Source organism: Protopterus annectens, chromosome 11.part0, assembly GCF_019279795.1.
Source record: "Protopterus annectens isolate FY-2018-M chromosome 11.part0, PAN1.0, whole genome shotgun sequence".
NCBI classification, from domain to species: domain Eukaryota; kingdom Metazoa; phylum Chordata; order Ceratodontiformes; family Protopteridae; genus Protopterus; species Protopterus annectens.
This window is the reverse complement of record NC_056745.1, coordinates 137132354-137152899: the sequence shown is the minus strand read 5'-3', so window position 1 is coordinate 137152899 and position 20546 is coordinate 137132354. Positions and strand designations below refer to the sequence as shown.

General features: G+C 45.9%; 1 protein-coding gene across 5 annotated transcripts in view; it reads right to left on the bottom strand.

Moving 5' to 3' along the window:
* Positions 1 to 20546, bottom strand: part of LOC122815212 (voltage-dependent L-type calcium channel subunit alpha-1C-like) — a 2602552-nt gene that overhangs the window by 1614376 nt on the left and 967630 nt on the right. The window lies entirely within an intron of this gene.

The window sequence follows — 20546 nt, the reverse complement described above, 5'->3', positions numbered from 1 at the left end:
GCTATGAATATAAGTCAAAGCATCATGGTTTCAATTTCTCTTTCAGCTTTTATTATAAAAGATTTGGGTTGTTAAACTTGTTTGTCTAGAAATCTTATTTTCAGCTGAATTTCTTCATATCTTAATATCTTAAACTGGTAGAATTCAGTAGCCGAAGAACTATTCAGACAAGGCCCTTCAGAACCTAACAAGCTCTTCCACGTAACTGCAATGGTTAAAAGATGATAGTGTATAAAAGTGTACTTCAGCTTTTAACGGCATGTAAATTGCAGTTCTGTAAGTTGTCTCAACACAACGGTAAATCTGCATGGAAGATGTCAGTGATGTAAAAATTTACAACATATGGGCTCTACTCATCAGTACAGCTGTGAAGCTCACCTTTTTATTTTTCTTAGTAGTCTGTCCCTTACACAAAACAATACAGATGCCACATCACACTGAAGCCAGTAATGTGGACTGACATGTCTTTCTTAAAAATGGTAACAGAAAGAGCCATTTTCATCTAAGCAAGAAAACCTTCACTATGTAGGTTGAAATTTATAAAAGAGAAATAACAGCATGGTAACTGGCATTGTGGCACTGAAAGTAATTAATGATACACAGGAAATGAGCCCAACCCGGCAAATGACAATATCCAAAATCAAAGTCATATCCAGAGGCAAAGGAGGATATTCCTTCATTGCTACAATGACCTTGCCCTTGAAATTCCATTGCTTACAGGGAGTCCACTCAAAACACTGTACTACCATAAGTTGAGGAGGCACTGTAGCCAGTAAGTACAAGTGGGAAGAATCCCAAGCAGTACCAGGAAGCATATGGATCGGTGATGCAATGCCATCCCTCCCGAGATGGGTGACCCTCTTACATTTTTTTGCAAAGCATTATTCCATGCGGCAGCCTCTAATAAAACCTGAACAAAACCATTTCCAAAAGAAACAGAAGTGATAGCAGTTTAGTACAGCATGTCTTAATCACATCTTCCACAGTGCTTTCTTTCTCATAACCAAAGGCTATAAAAGAGGCTTGTACAAAATTCTTGCTTTCCATTCATAAATGTGTGAAATGTACAATCTGGCCTTATTATATATTTAGGTTTTTCCAAAAAATATTTTAAATACCTATCTGCATTAAATTTACATAAGAAGTGGACTCCCTTTTTTGGAATAAATTAGAAGAAAACAAAGTTGAATGATCTAGTTTAATGATACAAAAGGTACTACCCTAGGCATTCAACAGGGACTTGTCTGCAGAGACTCATCATTAAGGAAGAAGAGGCATGGAGCCTTGCAAATTAGCTCCTTTCTGCCACTGTTATGAATAACATCACACCTAAAGGTGTTATGCTCAATGCTGGGATCCTAAACAAGACTGGAGCCTAAATAAGAAATTCCATATCCATCTATGCAGTTACTGAGACATGGTTTAAATCTGCAGAAAGTGACTTCCACACCTTTAGACCATCAGCTGCACAGACAGGGCAAAAGGTGGGGGAGTCTCAATGTATATTAGCAACAGGCATAATTCTACATTGGTTAAACAGGATGATGCCCTGGAATTTATCAATGTGCAAATCATCACTGACAAAGTCCCATAACATATCATAGAAAGGAATAGGTCACCCTATATGTCCCTAGAATCCAATAGTTCATACCCAGACCTACTGGAGACACTCACCATTAAACCAAATACCCTATTCATGACAGACTTCAACTGTCCCAATATAGACTGGGAATCATACACTGCCTCATACTTGCAAGCACAATGATTACTGTACTTTATTAACACAAGCACCCTTGACCAGATAGTGCGTTACCCTACCAGAGATTCAAACACACTATACCTGTTACTCACAAATATGAGAGAGCACTGTACCACCCCTTCCAAGTGTCATGTCCTCATTCTTGACATCAGACCACAAAGATGTCTCCTTTGAAATAAAAATCAACTCGGTAGCCCCAGCAAACACTGTAACAGTTAGGAACTATTCCAGGTCAAACCACAAAATTCAATGCCCCTCCCAAAAAAAAAAAAAAATTCAGTGCCCATTCCAACCCCAAGTTCACAGCAACCTACGAAGAATTGTTCAGAGAGACCATATACAACCATGTAAATGGTTGTATGATGCCAGCTGTACGTACTAGCCCAAAACAAAGTCTAAGAACAAACCACACTGGTAAAATCTTAACCTTAATAGAGAATATAACAAAATGAAAAAAGTCATAGCTAAAATCAGGAAGAACAACTCCTATAATGATAAGAGCTCTCTAATTAAACTAAACAGGAAACTAAGATGACTAATTAAGTCCAACAAGGCCAATTATGAGGTCAAGACAGCCTCACAAGCTAAAAACAACCACAAGGCCTTCTACAACTATGTCCAAAACCTAAAAGGCAGCACACATCAGTGTGCCGAACTGCTGGTCAATGGTGCTATATTCAACGAGCAAAGTGACATAGCAAATTTGCTGTTTGACAAATTCAGCTTAAACCTCAACTCCCACTCTCCCTGCCTACCCCCATGAAGTACCTATTAGTATATCCCATAGCTATTAACAGGGTCGGACAGTGCAGTGGTGCAGTGGTAGCACCGTCGCCTCACAGCAAGTGGTTTTCCGGTTCGATTCTTGGCTGGGATGCCTTCTGTGTGGAGTCTGCATGTCCTCCCTGTGTTCGCGTGGGTTTCCTCCGGGTGCTCCATTTTTCCTCCCACGTTACAAAGACATGCATCTGGAGCATTTCTTCCCAGGCCTCTGCTGAAAACTGGCTTTGTTCCAAGTCGGAATACCCCAGTTAAATAGAAGTTATGTCCTTACCATAACGTTCCATGTGGAGTGTTCATCTCGCCTTTGTTCTTACACATGGGTTCGGAGCCGATCCTCCACTCCGAGTCGGCCGCTTGGCAAAGCTCTGCATCAAGAAGAAGCTCGAGACCAACCTCTATCCCACAATTCCCTCTGCCTTTACCTCAGATCTAGTTTGCAAACAATACCAGATCCCAACGGGGGTGAAACATACAAACATACATACTAAGGCGTAGCTGAAACAGCAGTAACAGCTGAGAGAATCAGAAGCGGGAGAACCAAACCAGACATCCAAACTGGACGTTCTTCCTGACCTGAGGGTGGGAGGGTGGGAATGTAAGAACAAAGGCGAGATGAACACTCCACATGGAACGTTATGGTAAGGACATAACTTCTATATGTGAGAGTGTTCAATCTCGCCGTTTGATCTTACACATGGGTAGTGTCCCTAGCTCCGTGACCCTGAGAGACTCACAGAAGAACGTTCCTGAGCACAGTGGAACCAAAGGTTGCCCTGTCACTGAAAACCCTATCCACTTTGTAATGAGTGATGAACGTATGTGGTTTAGACCAAGTGGCGGCAGCACAAATAGTGTCCAAAGGTAGGCGGGCCGCATGAGCCAGGGATGTAGATATTGATCTAGTAGAATGTCCTTTCGGTCTGACGGGTAAACTCTGCTCAGTAGCAGTATAAACAAAGGTAATACAATCAAATAGCCATTTGGAAAGGGTACGCTTCGTCACTGCCATGCCCTTTCTGCTGTCCGCAAAGGCTATAAAGAGTTGATCTGCTTTTCTGTGATCCTTTGTTCTATCCAAGTAGAATCTGAGTTGTCTATGAACATCCAACTTGTGTAACATATATTCCAGCTTATTGGAATGGTTTTTGAAAAATGTGGGGAGCTCAATGGACTGATTAATGTTATTGACTGAACAAACCTTGGGAAGAAAGGACGGGTTGGTGCGAAGGGATACCCTATCAGGGTGAAAGATCAAATATGGGTGTTTAATGGAAAGAGCTTGAAGTTCTGATACTCGTCTGGCTGAAGTGATAGCTACTAGAAAGAGAGTTTTCCATGACAAGAACTTCAAAGAACAGGAAGAGGCTGGTTCAAAGGGTGGTAGCATTAGTTGTGATAACAGCAGGTTCAGATTCCACGGTGCTGTAGGAAACCTGACTGGTGGCCTAATATGAAAAGACCCTTTTAGAAAAGCCTTACAAAGCCTATGAGCCATAATAGGCGCTCCATTTTCTCCTACATGAAAGTTTGAAATAGCAGCCAATTGAACCCTCAAGGTGGCAGGAGAAGCTCCTTGGTGAAATAGCACGGATAGAAACTCTAAGACTTTGTTTAGTGGGGCTATTAAGGGATCCAAATGTTGCGTAGTTGCCCAGTATACAAAACGCTTCCACTTACTAGTGTAAATCTTTGTAGTGGAAGCTTTATGAGAAGCTACTAGGATATTTTGAACCGCAGGAGAAAGAAGATCAGACCTGGCTAAGAAGGGAAGCGGAGCAGCCAAGCTGCTAGTCTGAGGGACAGGAGTGACGGGTGGGAAGCCCCTGATGAGTGGGTCAGTAGATCCGGCTCCGGGTCCAGGATCCAGGGTTCCCGTATTTGGTGTGCTTGAAGAAAGGGAAACCAAATTTGACGAGGCCAGAATGGGGCAATGAGAATTACAGTCCTCTCCAGGTTCTTGGCTTTCTGCAGAAATCTTGGAATCAGAGGTATAGGAGGGAAGGCGTACAGGAGACCCGGGGGCCAATCGTGAATCAGAGCTTCCCTGGGGACTTCCCCTGGCAGGGGCAATAGGGCGAAGTAGCTTCTGCATTTGGCGTTCATTGGAGACGCAAACAGATCGCAGCAAGGCTGGCCCCACTTGCGGAATATCATGTCCGCTATTGTCTGTTTGAGGGACCACTCATGAGGTAACAGGATGGCTCTGCTCAACCTGTCCACTATGACGTTGGATAACCCCGGGATGTGCGTTGCTATCAGAAAGCGACCCGTGGACTCTGCCCATTGCCAAATTCTCATGGCCTCTCTGCACAACTGGTAAGATTTGGTTCCTCCTTGCTTGTTTATGTACCAGACTACGGACATGTTGTCCGTTTGAACTGCAATGGTCCCTAGAGGTAGAAGGGGAGAAAAGTGTTGCAACGCCAGAAACACTGCCCTCATCTCCAGAACATTGATGTGCGGGTTGTACTCTAGATTGGTCCATTCGCCTTGGACTGTCTGTCCCTGAAAGATGCCCCCCCACCCTATCAGGGAAGCATCCGTGGTCACCATAGCTGTCGGAGTGGGTAGCACAAACGGTCGGCCGCCGGAGAGATTGCAATTCTGTAGCCACCAAGACAGGTGCGATTTGCAGATGTTTGTGATGTGAATTTCGTGTGTCAGCGGTAATTGTTGGAACGACCATTGTGCGAACAGCAGCCATTGAAGAACTCTCATGTGCAGTCTTCCCACGGGTATCGCAATGAGGGAAGCCGCCATGAGACCCAAAACTTTCAGAACCAGTTTGGCCGGGGATTTCTTGGACAACAGGAGAAGAGATATGTGATTTTGTAGAAAGGCTATTCTTTGTGAGGGAAGTGTTAGAATCAAGCAACGGGTATCCAAATCTGCTCCTATGAATGAGATATGCTGTGATGGCTGTAATGCAGATTTTTCGAAATTTATGGAAATTCCGAGATGAACACAAAGTTCAAGTGTGTAATCCCTAGCCTGAATCAGTCGACGCTCGGTGGTGGCAGTAAGGAGCCAGTCGTCCAGATACGGAAACACCTGGAATCCTAGGCGTCTCAAGTGAGACGCTACCACTGCCATGCATTTGGTAAAAACCCTGGGGGCTGAGGTTAGACCAAAGGGCAGGGCCCGAAACTGAAAGTGACTGGCTCCCAGCTGGAAGTGCAAGTGATCCCTGGACGCTCTGGCCATTTTGATGTGGTAGTACGCATCCTTGAGATCTATTGAGCACATCCAGTCGTCCTTCTGTAAGAATGGAAGGATCGATTGAAGCGTGACCATCCAGAACTTTTCTTTCTTGACGAAGGTATTGAGCTTGCTTAGGTCCAGAATTGGCCTCCAGTCCCCTGTCTTTTTTGGAACGAAAAAGAACCTTGAATAAGTTCCGAATCCTCTTTGGTCCGCCGGGACTGGTTGGATGACTCTTTTTTCTAGCAGCCTTGAAATTTCTATAGCTGCAGGATCTCGCAGATGGGGCGGTACATCTGGGAGTCTTTTTTGCGGTAATGGGGGAAAAAGAAATGGAATTCTGTAACCTCTGGTAATAATGCTTTTTACCCATTTGTCTGAGGTAAGACTTTGCCAGGCCTGAGGGTATAAAGCTAAGCGACCCCCGACTGCCTCCAGAGCAAGACAGTCGGGCCTCCTCTCAGGAGTGCTGGAAAGGCTTCCCAGGGAGCGTATCCCTGTCACCTTGATTTTGCAGACCCCCTCTGCCGCCAGGGCGACGTCTTCCACTTCTGCCCCCCCCCCTGCCTCTGGAGGGGGCATCACCCTGTGTGCCTGGGAAAGAACCCTGGGGTTTTCAAAACCACATTTTTCCACCTCATTGCCCTTTGGGGTATGGTCTGGATGGGGTGGAAAAACGGACTCCGACAGCAGACAGAGTCTTTCCCTCTTGCTCACACCGGGTAAGGGTCTCATTTACTTTGGGGCCAAAGAGAGTGGCACCATCAAATGGGGCGTTAGTAAAGGAAGACTTGAAGGCTTCCGCAAAGGAACATAAGCGCATCCAGGATTGTCTACGAAGAGCAATCGCTGAAGCCGCAGCCCTACTCGAACCTTCGGCTGCATACGAGATGAGCCTCATGGACGAGTTCACAATTGATGTAAGGGTATTGAGCTGTGCTGTGACTTTTTCAGTGACAGCAGCATCTGTAGTATCCTGGAGGGTATCTCCCAACTCTTTGACTAGATCCCTCTGTAAACGTGTAAAATGTGTCAAATAGTTCAGCAATCGCATGGAAAAAGCCGCTGAACTAAAAATGCGCTTCCCATACCTGTCCATAGTCCTAGAATCTCTGTTAGGCGGACGGACAGATGAGGAAGATTAAGACATCTCCTTCTTAGTGGCAGCTGCCACCACCATAGCGTCCACTGGAACTCCCTTTGTGAGATATGCCTTGTCTTGAGGGGCCGTAATATATTTATTAGGCTTTCTAGGGACTGGCTCCACTGTGTCAGGTGTCTCCCACGCCCTTCGAGCAATCAAATCCATCAACTCATCGAAGGGCGGAGTGACCCAGGAGGAAGAAGGGCGAGCACCGAATGCCTTCAGCAAGACTGACTCATCCTCAGAAGGGGGTAGGGCTTGCCAATCACCTCTCTGTTTCAGGATCTCCAGGATGTCAGAAAAGGAGACATCCTCTGAGGGTGATTTTGGGGACCCTTCTGACTCATCCAAGTCAGTGTCCGATGTTAAGGATTCTTGTGGGGAATCCAAGTGTCTCCTCTTACACAATCTTTTCCTCGGAACTTCCTCGGGGGGGGGGGTATCCGATGAAGCCTCCGAGGAAGAAGGGGCTCCCTCTGGGAGCGGCTGAGACACTGGTGCTCGACGCTTTGAAGTAGCCATGGGTGCAGAGGAGGATAACGGGCCTTTATGGGAAGGAGAGGCTGTCTCTGCTGAAGTGGTTGTCTGAGTCGACAACACCTTCCTCATAAGGTCGAAAGTTCCCGGGTCCCGAGTCGAGGAATCCCCCGGTTCCGAAGAAGGCGGAGGGATCCCCGAGACGGGGACCGAGGGCATCGACCCCGAGGACAGAGCCGAAGCGATCCGTGCCGAGGCACCGAGAGGGAGAGTCAGAACCGAAGCATCGGTTCGACTCTCGGTCCCGGAACCAAGGATAGATCGTCGGCTCCGCGATTCCGGTAATGGATCCGTCGGAGTCGAGGTGAACGGTGCCGACCGAGAGAAAGACGGCTCTGGCACCGAGGGCTCCACGATCATCAGATCAGCCTCTCCCGGCTCCGAAGGCTGAATAGGCCTCGGAGGAGGAATATATGGAGATAAGGGAAGGCCTTCGAGTCTCGACACCAACTGGGAGGAGAATGAGATGAGTTTGGACAAGGCCATATTCTCTATTAACTTCTGCACCACACGATCTACGTCGGAGTCAGAGAGGGGTCTGGAAGAACGGGTCGAAGGAATCGAAGACGGAGCCGACCTCAAAAGCACAGGAGGTGGAAGCTCCATCACCGGTTCCAAGACTCGAGGCTCGGTGACAGACAGAAGTTCGACACTCGGCCCCGAAGTCTGTGGAACCGGTGAACGAACCGTAAAGGAAGAGCTCGGAGCCGATGACATGGGCTCCGACGTCTTTGACTCCTTCGAGGATTTGGATGCCTGGTCTGATTTATCAAGAGCCTCTTGAAAGGCAGGCTTCAAAAGGCCTCTGTCCATGAGCTTCCTGCGCCTATCTGTCATGACCCTTCCACTAAAAGAATGAAAAATGGAACAGTCTTCTTGCAGATGGAGAGGGCCAAGACAGTAGACGCAGGAGCTATGGTTATCTGTGACAGACATTTTCTGTCCACATTGGCACCTTTTGAACCCTGACTTTGCTTTTTCAGACATTATCAAGGATAAAACAGTCAAATCAGATATTAATGTCAAATCCAGTAAAGTTATATATATATATATCTACACAGTCCTGTAAAAGTTAAAAGACAGTCACAGCCAAAAACACTAAGGATGGAACCACAAGTATAATAGTGTTTTACTCAAATCCAGTAGCAAAATCCAGAAGTTAGTGGGTGGGGTAGGCCCCGAGGGAAACTTACTAAACTCTATATACTAATATATATATAGAAGATTAAGAAACCCTCGACTCATGCACACACACACACTAAAGAGGTCTCAAATTGAAAATAGAAATAATTTTCTAAGTAATCCTAGAAAAAAAAGGATATCTTATCTGCCAGTTGGTCTGAGCTCATCGAAAATGATGCGAACGTTGCAGCGGCAAACTAGATCTGAGGTAAAGGCAGAGGGAATTGTGGGAGAGAGGTTGGTCTCGAGCTTCTTCTCGATGCAGAGCTTTGCCAAGCGCTGACTGGCTCCGAACCCATGTGTAAGAACAAACAGCGAGATTGAACACTCTCACATCAAATGTTAAATAAATTAACAAGGAGCAGATCTTAACAGCGCTCGTTAGGGTCATAAACACAGCCTCAACAAGCCCTGACAATATCCTGGGATGCCTTCTAAATAGCTGAAAACATGATCTTTTTGGACCCTTTAGTCACTTTTCTACTACAGCCTCAAAATAGGCTTTGTACCATGAGAAAGGAGGGCTGCAACAGTTATTCCACTTCACAAGGGTGGACCATCAACTGACCCTGGAAACTAAAGACCTATTAGTCTGACTAGTCTAATATGCAAAGCCAAGGAATGAATCATCATTTATTTATTTATTTACATTTGTTGACCGGGAATGTCCGACTGGACTTAGGTCCATTTTCAGCAGAGGCCCGGGGAGAAAAGCTCCACAGTTAAAATAAACAGACAGTAGTTACATTGGATTACATAGCGATTAACAATTTAACATAGCAATTACTTACAACATATTTACAGATGAAGAACATAGTATATCAGTAGACAACTAGAATCTTTATCTGTGAAGTACATAACAGACATTAACAAATGTTACAATAAGAAGTTCCTGTTGTATAATAAGTACTAGGCTTATGAGCATCTGAGCTTGCTATAATCAAGGTAGTTAGTGGAGTGGAAAGAAAGGTAGTGGTTGGATGGGGTGGTTGATATTAGAGTGGGAGTTGCAAGGGCATAGCCAGCATGTTTTTAGGTGCGCTTTTAGTAAAGTTTTGAAGTGGGTGCATGATGGTATGGAGGTAATTGTGGGTGGGAGGGAGTTCCATAATTTGGCTATAGTGCAAGAGAATAGTACTTCACCAGCAGTTATTGGCTTTAGTGATCTGCAAGTGATTTTTGTTGCTGGATCTTAGTGGTCTGGTGGTGCGATAGGGTTGGAGTAGATTCTGGAGGGATGGGACATTTAGTGGATGGTTTACTAGTTTGTGGGCGAGTGAGAGTTGATACCACTGAAGGAGGTGAGGGAGTTCAAGTCAGCCCAGTTCAGCAAGTGAGAGGCAGTGGTGACTATGGTAGGATGCCCCTGTGGTGAATTTGGCAATTTTGTTGTAGCAGATCTCTAGCTTGTTTAGATCGTATTGCCTTAGGTTGGTATATATTAGAGAGGCATAAAGTAGGGTGGAGATAAGGTGGAAATTTGCTATTGAAATCTTTGCTGCTTTGGTGAGAAGTTGCTTATTTCTGTATAACGCTCCTAGTTTTTTGTGGACTTTTTTATGGTCATGGATATGTGAATGTCAAATTTTAGTTTATTGTATATTTCAACTCCTAGCAATTTGGTGTGTTCAGTTGGGTATATAGTGGTGTTGTCTTTTGCTGTGATGTTAAAGTGAGAGTTGTTTTGAGTATGTTTGGTGGATTGGAAGATGAGTAATTTAGTTTTGTTTGGGTTTAGTATTAATTGGGCATTGGATAACCAAGTTTCAACAGAGGGAAAGGCTTCCTGTGTGACTTTTTGCAGTTTGGGTAGGGACTGGGCTGAGCAGATGATGGTTGAGTCATCTGTGTATTGTATGAGTGTGCCATGTTTGGTGGCAGAGGCTAGATTATTGGTGTAAATAGAGAAGAGTAGGGGTCCAAGGATTGATTCTTGGGGAACCCCTATGGAGACAGGTAGTTGGGGAGATATGTCATTCTGCCATACAACGGATTGTTGGCGGTCAGACAGGTAACTCTGAAACCAGTTGGTGACTGATTGAGAGAAGGACAGGTTATTGAGGACAGAGATAAGTCGTTTGTGTGGGATCATGTCAAATGCTTTAGATAGGTCTAGGAAAGTAGCAGAGGAGAGATAGCCATTGTTTTTATGCTGAAGGATAGTGTTAGTAAAGGAGAGTAAGGCAGTGGTGGTGCTATGGTTTGGTCGGAAACCATGCTGAGTATTGGAAAGGAGGTTGTTAGTAAGGAGGTAGTCTGAGACCTGAGAGTGTATGCATCTCTCTAGTATTTTGGAGAGTGGAGACAGAATAGCTATGGGGCGGTAACTGGTTAGTTCTGTGGAGGATCCGCCTTTGTGGAGGGGAATTATATGTGATACTTTCCACAGTGTGGGAACGTAACTTTCTGACAGAGATCAGTTAATCAAGATGGATACTGGGTAGGCCAGAGCATCATCTGCAATTTGTAGGTATTCACTTGGGAGGTTGTCTGCTGCTAATTTGGTTGGTTTAAGTTTAGTTAAGAGTTTTTTTTTATGTTAGAGGTAGGTACAGGAGAAAAAGAGAAGGCAGTGGGGAGATTACTAGTTGAAGGTGTGGGTTGGAGGGGAGGGGGGTTGTGTTGTTTAGCTAGTGATAGTATGGCTTGTGTGGTGTGTGTTGAATGAGGTAGCAATATTTTCTGAAGAGTGTGGGATGTTAGGAGGAGAGGTACTGACTCTACCTGGGTGGGGGATGGAGTTTATGGAGGACCAGAATTGTTTGCGGCTGTGTTGTGAGGAGTCTAGGGCAGACTGGTAGTATTGGAATTTGTCCTGTTTTATTAGCTTTTTGACTCTATTGCATAGTTCTAGGAATTTCTGTCTAGTTGAGGGGGTTTTGGTTACACCGCCTCCTTTCTTGTTTAGCCAGTCTACTCTTAATATGCTGTAACCTGTAGGGAGTATTTGCTCACTGGTAATGTGAGGTTTTAGCCAGGTTTCTGACAGGATGTCTTGGAAATGATCAACTAAGACATAAGAAACCTTCAGATTCTAGATACAACCCAGTTTGGCTTTCTCAAGGGAAGGAAATACCACTAAACCTGGTGGACTTCTCCGAGAAGATCACCACGACAATAGATGAGGGGGAAATGGTGCATAACACTTACTTGGACCTGGCTAAGGTGTTTGATACAATACCCCACTCAAATATAGCTGACAAACACACTGAACTGGGCATACACCCCTACATAACTGGCTGGACTGCCAGCTGGCCCAAAGACAGGACTCAGGAAGTCAAGATTGGTGATACCATCTCCACTAAGAGACTGGTCACCATGCAGGTAACCAGTATCTTAGTGGTGGTGATACCACCTCCACTAAAAGACTGGTCACCAGCATGATACTTCAGGGCTCAGTGCCGGGACTGCTCTTATTTGGCATCTACTTCTCAGAGGTAAAGGCTTATGTCAAGGGCCTTTGGCTGACCAATTTCACAGATGACTGCAAATTGGTAACAATCATGAATCCCCCCATGATACAAACCACCCAGGCTAATTAGTCAACAATAAGACGTCCCTAAGAGTTGACCTGGTAGTCAGGGACCTGGAAACATATGTAAACAGTCATCTGGCCTTTGACCAACATGTAGCCAAGGTAGTAAGAAAATCATTCTGTGTCACCCAACTTATAAGTAAGGGCATGGCATCTAGGTCCAAGGAAGACACAGTGCCACTTTAGTCGTCCCTTATAGGACTCATCATTGAGTAAAATGCCCCCTTCAGCTTATACCTGACTTAACATATGCAACAGCTGGAACGTCCACAAAGTTTCCTTACCAGGAGAATCCAGGGTATAAACACACTGTTAAATATGGATCGTCTTAAAGCCATGTGTTATACGCTTCTTCTCCTACAGGTTACTGAGAGGCGATCTATGCCTGGCATGCAAGGCATTCTCTGATTGACATTTTGCACATCAACAAAACGAGCAACATCAGAACCACTAGATCCAAGGATTTAAATTTTGCTTGTGACATAAATAAAACTTGTTGGCGAGACAGATATGTGCCTCAGAGGATCCTCATGCTCTGGAACAGGCTCACCATCCTTGTGAAGCAGAGTCTATTTTTAACCCTTTTTAAGTGTAACCTTGACCAATGGATAGGAAATCGGAAATTCACCCCCAGGTCTATCCCCCATGTCTATGATAGGCAGAGGCAGACAGTAATGCCCATATGATCATAACCCCACATAACCTCTAGAAACTTCCTTACAACATACCCCTCCTAATAAACTCCCGTGACATATAGGGATAAAACTGGGTTGGATTGCACAGCTAGACGTATAAAAGTCCTGGTGGTTGTTAGCCTAGTATACACCTATAAACCAATGAACCTAATAATGTTGTAGACAAGGGATATAATCTCCTGAAAATATGAAGCAAACATAAATACTTTGACAGAAAAAGTTAAGATATGTCTTGGCTGACCAAGATTTGCTTCAACTGCACAACCGGACCTTGACTCTACAGATCAGAGGATGCAATTATTTTGGTAAATCAGTAATAAAGCTAATAGTATGATCTACTGCACCTTTAACCAAGGAATGAGTTAAAATCATGCTATTGCCTAGTTTAAGTATCACTAACACAACCGCAAAGCTAACAACACTAGTGAGACTTTGCTTTCTAGGATGTTAGATTATGACTACACAAAAAACAGATCATTCTATAACTAGTTACACAGTTTTTTGTCTACAGAACTTACTCGTTATTTGCTGTTGGGAAGATTTTATTCGCAGATGAAACAAACTTTAGTAGTGATCCAACTATTTAACAAATAGATTCAAACAATATGTGCTCTTTTTGTTTTGACAGAGGCAAGAGAAGGATTATCAAACATGTCAGAGACGGTCAGATACTGTTGACAACTGTTTGAAATGCCGGAACCTGCTACAGCATGTTCCAAAATACAGAAATTGATTGGCTGAAAGAATGGACTTATACACACTAAGTCCAAAATGTCATTTCTCAAAATATTCTCTTTTCTCTGAGGTATGGCGATCTCGGAGTTGGCATATACAAGTTTGATGAGTGTGTGGACTCCCCCCCCCCCCAAAAAAAAAAAAGTTTTAAGGAGAACAGCAATCTTTGAGATTCCATCTTTCCTCTTTTCCTATGTTTTTTTTTTTCCAGCATGCCATTTCGAGTGCTGACATTTCAACAGGGAGCCAATACTGTCAGATCTGATTCATCTATAAAGATACATTTTAGAAATTCAGGAAGACAAGGACATAAGTCAGATGAACTACATTATTTGATAAAGTATAACTTTAAAATTGTTGTAATTACTGAAGTATGGAAGAACAGTCATCATTTGCAAATTTTACACTTTAATAATACATACATATAGTAAAACAGATACTACAGAATGGAAAATTAAGATCTTGCTTCACACTGCCATCCGAGATCATATTTAATAATAAAGAATGTGAAATTCTGACAGCATTGCCAAAATGGCTACTTCTTGCAGAACTCCCAACATGAATACAGAAAGTCATATGATTTCTGCTCACTTTGTCCAAGACTTTACAAAAATTTGTCATCAATCTTATTATGGCATGTTACTTATCCAGAATGGGTAGCATGCACGAGTAATTCATCATGCATGTCTGAAATTTTAGATATTATTCATTTTAACTCACTCATGCCAAAAAAGCCTTTTTTGTATACTTCTAGTTCACACCCATACTTCCTTACTTGTATCCAGAAATATTTTGGGTCTGGCTTCTTCAACCAAGTGACTTTCTAGCTAACAATAGGCAGTATTATATAGGGCAAGGAGTCATTAACAAAATTATACTAACATTGTTAGTCTATGATGTCCTGCAGCGGATACATTAATCTTTGTTTACCACTTGTTATTCATATTTTCAAATTTATGTTCAGATTTTCATAACTGAGACACCTACATGTTATTGAAGTGTATGGCATGAAACACCAATGTGGTAGATACAATTCACTGTCAATACTTGTTTAAATCACAATATACTGGAAATATTGATAGCTGTTTGCTAGTGATTATGAAAATAAGCAATATTTTCATATACTTTTAGTACTTCAAAAACCAACTGCTGCATGACATTAAGTGAAACGCCACTTGTTGTTGAAAACTGTCTGATATCTGCACAATAAGTTGCACATCTTCAGAGAGATATATAGTACTATTTGTTTGCTAATTATACAATTAAGCATATGTTTTCATATTTCTGTAAACATCTCAATAAACATGCACTTACAGAGAAATTTCTTGTTGTCATGTGAAAGTAACAAAAATGTTCTAACAATATATATCTAGGATGTACATTTTTCGATATATGAACATTTGCTTGTGAAAGTTTTAAAAAATATAATTTATGGTTTCTGCTTATTTTTTTTTTTAATTTTATTTATCATTTGTTGACCGGGAAAGTCCGACTAGGTTCCACAGAGCCTGTTTTCAGCGAAGGCCCGGGGAGAAATGCTCTAGATGCATGTCTTTGGAATGTGGGAGGAAACCGGAGTACCTGGAGGAAACCCACGCGAACACAGGGAGAACATGCAAACTCCACACAGAAGGCACCCCAGCCGAGAATCGAACCGGAGAACCTCTTGCTGTGAGGCGACAACGTTAACCGCTGTACCACTGTGCCGCCCATTATAAAATATTACAGTATTTACCCAGCGAAATAAGAAGTTATGTACTCACCATAACATTCCATCTGAGTAGGTATCTTCATTTGTCTGCAACCTGTGGGATCCGGATCCGATCTCGGATCCGAGCCGGCAACTTCTAACATAGCATAGATCCAAGCTCCTAGCTCCTCCCCTTACCCATAATCCCCTGCCTACCCTAACTGACCTCAGATCAAGTTTGCCCCATAGCACAGCAGATAAAAGTGTCCCAATGGGAACATATGCTAATAACACAAGAACGATCATATTGGTCAGGGGGAAGGAGGGGGGGATGGTTGCAGACAAATGAAGATACCTACTCAGATGGAACGTTATGGTGAGTACATAACTTCTTAATCTGAAGTAGGAACTTCATTTGTCAGCAACCTGTGGGACAGAGTCACCAGCTACCTAAATCTTGGGTGGCCTTCATGGAAGGATATTCCGGAGCACCGCAGAGCCAAAGGACGCCCTACCTCGAGAGACAACATCTATTTTATAGTGGCTGATAAAGGTGTGAGATGAAGCCCAAGTGGCTGCGGAACAAATGTCATCCAGTGGAACCCTAGCTTGAAAGGCCGCAGAAGTGGCAATGGCCCTAGTAGAATGAGCATGGACTCCTTGAGGTGCAGGCCTTCCCGAGCTCTGCTATGCTAAAAGAATACAAGAGATCCATCGAGAGAGAGAGAAACTTTAGAAACTGACTTTCCGAAATTACTTTTGGCAAAGGAGATAAACAACTGATCGGACTGCCTATGATCAGCAGTTCTATGGATTTAAAAACGTAGTTGTCTGTGTACGTCTAAGGAATGTAGCTTATACTCTCCTTTGTTATGAAAGTTGGGGAAAAACACTGGAAGATTGATAGATTGATTGATGTTCGCTTCTGAAGATACCTTAGGTAGAAAGGACGGATTGATCCTGAGGTAAACCCTATCTGGGTGAAAGACCAGATATGGTTGTTTGACACAAAGAGCTTGCAATTCCGACACTCTTTTGGCTGAAGTTATGGCCACCAAAAAGGCTGTCTTCCAAGAGAGAAATCTGAGATCAACCGTGGCCGCCGGTTCGAATGGGGGACCAGTCAATGCCTGCAAGACTAAGGATAAATCCCATGGAGGTACCACCTCTTTAACTGGAGGCCTAAGGAGGAAGGTACCCTTGAGGAAGGTCTTATACAGTTTGGAAGTGATAAGAGGGTCAGACTCTTGCCCCACGTGATAGTATGAGATTGCTGCCAGTTGTACCTTGACTGTGGAAGAACTAGCCCCCTGGTGAAAGAGAGAGGTTAGAAAATCTAGAACCGACGATATCGGGGCTGTAAAAGGGTCTAAACGACGGTGTTCTGCCCAAATGGTGAAGCGTTTCCACTTACTCCAATAAACCTTCCTGGTGGAAGGCTTGTGAGCTGCTACAAGAATGGCTTTGACTGGTGAAGAGATCCCGGGAGTCCTTATGAGGAGTAAAACTGGAGCAACCAAGCCGTCAGCTTGAGGTTGACCAGGTTCGGAGTCGGAAGACCAAGAGGGTGAGAAATGAGATCCAGAATGGGGTCCAGAATCCATGGTGGATACACTAGGTGAGACCATAGGTAAGGGAACCACGTCTGACAAGGCCAGAATGGGGCAATGAGGATCATCTTGCTCCCCAGCAGCCTGGCTTTCTGTAATAATTTCAACATCAGGGGAAGAGGAGGGTAAGCATAAAGCAGACTGGGAGGCCAAGCATGAACTAGAGAGTCTCTCGGGGACTCCCCCGGAGGGTGGATCAGAGCGAAGTAATCATTGCATTTGGTGTTTGAGGGAAAGGCAAAAAGATCGCAACAAGGTTGCCCCCATCGGGCAAATACTTGCTCTGCAACTCGATGGTTGAGAGACCATTCGTAAGGAGTCAGGATAGTACGACTGAGCCTGTCTGCTAGAATGTTGGACCGTCCCGGAATGTGCGTTGCTATAAGAAAGCGGTTGGTGGAAATCGCCCATTCCCACACTCTCATGGCGTCGCGGCAAAGGGGGTAAGACCTGGATCCCCCCTGTTTGTTGATGTACCAGACGACCGACATGTTGTCTATCTGTACCGCAATTGTCCCTACTGGAAGAGAGTTGTGTAGTGCCTGCAACGTCAAAAGCACCGCTCTCATCTCTAGGATGTTGATATGCAAAGAGGTCTCTACGTCATTCCATGTGCCTTGGACTGTCCTGCCTGAAAAATGCCCCCCCCACCCCAGGCGAGAAACGTCCGTGGTCACTGTGTCGACTGGCAGAGGTAGTGAGAAGGGACGTCCCCTGTGGAGGTTGGGAGACTGGAGCCACCACAGGAGCGATTTTCTGCAAACCTTGCTTAAGGAAATGGGGTGAGACAGGGGGTTGCGAGAAGACAGGGACCATTGTACCTGGAGGGCCCACTGCAGAACCCTCATGTTTGACCGGGCCAATGGCAGCAGAGGGATTGCAGCTGCCATAGATCCTAGGGCCCTCAAGATCAATTCCGCCGAAGGAGTTCGCAGTTGAAGGATGGCCTGCATGTGCAACATCAGGTTCCGAAGCCGATCTGGAGTCAAGAACGCAAGCATCTGTCTGGAATTCAGTCTCGCCCCTATAAAATCCAACACCTGTGTAGGGATGAGAGAGGATTTGGTCATGTTGATGGTTAATCCTAATAGTGGAGCCAGACTGAGGAAATAATCCCTGCGTGAACAAAGTAGATGCCTTGTTGGGGCTGTGAGGAGCCAGTTGTTAGATCTGAATTCCCTAGAGTCTCAGGTGGGCCGCTATTATCGCTAGGACCTTGGTGAACACCCTGGGGGCTGAGGTGAGACCGAAGGAGAGGACCCTGAATTGAAAGTGACTGGCTCCCAGCCAGAAGCGGTGAAACCTCCTGGAACGCCTGTCCACTAGAATGTGATAGTACGCATCCTTGAGGTCTATGGAGCACATCCAGTCGTCCTCCCGCAATAAGGGGAGGACGGATTGCAACGTGACCATTCAGAACTTTTCTTTGGGTACCGCCAGGTTTAGTAGAGAGAGGTCGAGGATGGACCTCAAGTCCCCCGTCTCTTTTGGCACCAGAAAGAACCTGGAGTAAAACCCTGATCCGAATTGATCTGGGGGGATGGGCTGGATGGCTCTTTTTTGCAGAAGCTGCTGAATTTCTGCAGCAGCCGCCTCCCTCTGACTGGGTGGAACGTCGGGAAGGCTTCTGATTCTGGGGTTTACTATAAAGGGAATTTGGTAACCTCTGGATATAATACGAAGCACCCAGCGATCTGTTGTTATGGACTCCCATTTTGCTAGGTGCCTCGAAAAACGCCCCCCCCGACTGCCTCCAGAGTGGAGCAGTCGGGTAACCCCTCAGGGGTTCTGCATGGGCCTCTCAGAGAACGGTTCTCTGGACCCAAAATTTCTAGGAACCCCTCTGCCTCTGGGGCGGCGTCCTCCCTGTCCTCCTCTGCCACGAGAGGACTGGTTGTCCTGAGCAGACTGGGATTGATGCGGTTTTCGGAACCACATCTTCTTCTGACCCTTTTGGTTCTTGGAAAAGGACCTCTGGAGCGCAGAGAAGCGGACTCCGACGGCAGACAAGGTCTACCCATCTTTCTCGCTCTGGACAAGAGTGTCGCGAACGGTTTTGCCGAACAGTGCAGAACCAACAAAAGGGGCATTCGCGAATAACGCCTTAAAGGGTTCCGAGAAGTCACAGTGACGGAGCTAGGCCTGTCTCCTCATGACAAGCCCAACTCCGCCTGCTCTAGCGGCACCCCACGTAGCATGAGACAACAGCCGCATAGAGGTGTTAGAGATAGAGTGGAGGGTGGCCATTCGGGAGGAGTACAGATCCTTGTCTCCCTCCGACATGGACCCTGGGGGGGAAGCAGCGTATTCCTTAATTAGATCCCGCTGCATCCGAATAACGTGTGCCATATAGTTCAAGGCCCTCATAGAGAAGGTCGCTGAACTGAAGGCCCGCTTCCCAAGACGGTCCATCGCGCGAGACTCCTTGCTCGGAGGATGAACCATGGGGCTCTCCTGAGCCAACTCTTTCTTGGTGGCTGCAGCCACCAACATGGCATCCACAGGGGGACCTCTGCTCCAGTGTGATCTCTCTGCAGGGGGACTCAAAATTTTGTCTGGGCGCTTGGGGATCGGCTCTATGGTGTCCGGTTCCTTCCAAGCCCTAGAGGATATGAGATCCACCAGGGGGTCGGGTGGAGGGGACACCCAAGAGGTAGATGGTCCTGCCTCACACACCTCAAGGAATACGGACTCATCAGAGGAAGCCTTGGGGGCAGACCACCCACCCCTGATTTTGAGCATTTCCATGATGTCTCCAAAGGAGACATCCTCGGGGGGTGACCTGGGGGAGCCTTCCCCTTCATCCAAGTCCATATCTTCGGTGAGACTCTCAGGGGAGTCTATGTGCCTCCTTTTGCACTTTGCCTTGTAAGGAATCTCCTCAGGGGGGGCTGTCCGAGGAGTCCTCACGGGCTGTATCCTGTTCCACTGGAACTCCTAAAGGCGCTGAGGCAGGCTGCCCCGAGGGCCAGATGAGGGGAGCCAGGACCAGATGAGAAGGAGTGCGGGAGGGAGCCGAAGCCAGGACCGGAGGCCTGGAAGCATTCGACAGTGCCCTCTCCACCGCAGCGAAAGCCGAGGGGGAGCCGCTCTCTGATGGATCCGAGATCTGACTCCCACTCGGATCTGAAGCGGGGATCAGACCCGGCGCCGAGAACGTCAGATCCGAAGGACCAGTGTGCTCCGACCGGGACGGAGCCTAAAGCACACCGAATCCCTTGGATCCAAAGCTCGGCCCACGGCTCCGAGAGGTCGGATCTGACAAACTCGAGGGAGCAGTCGGAGCCGACGTGTTCAGCACGGTCAGCTCCGACCTACACCCGGATCCAACGTGGCTCGGCTCCGAGCGCTCCGAACCTGGAATGCGGGTCAGAGAAGGAGCTATAGGAGCGAAAAAAGGGGTCGAGCTCCCCCCCGGAGGGGGGGAGGCAAGAGCACTCCCATCTGCATCTGGGCCTGTATGAATCTCCTCATTATCCGGTCCATGTCAGCATCAGACATGCTAAAAGTGGACCTCGAAGAGGCCACCGAGGCAGACCTAGAGTGTCGCCTCGATGACCTCGACGGGGACTGGATCACTTCCTCCTCGGGTCCCGGGGAGAAACAAGGGGATCGGATCCGGGGAGGAGGAGATCGAGAAAACTTGGACGGAAAAACCATCTTGGCGGGCGGGGC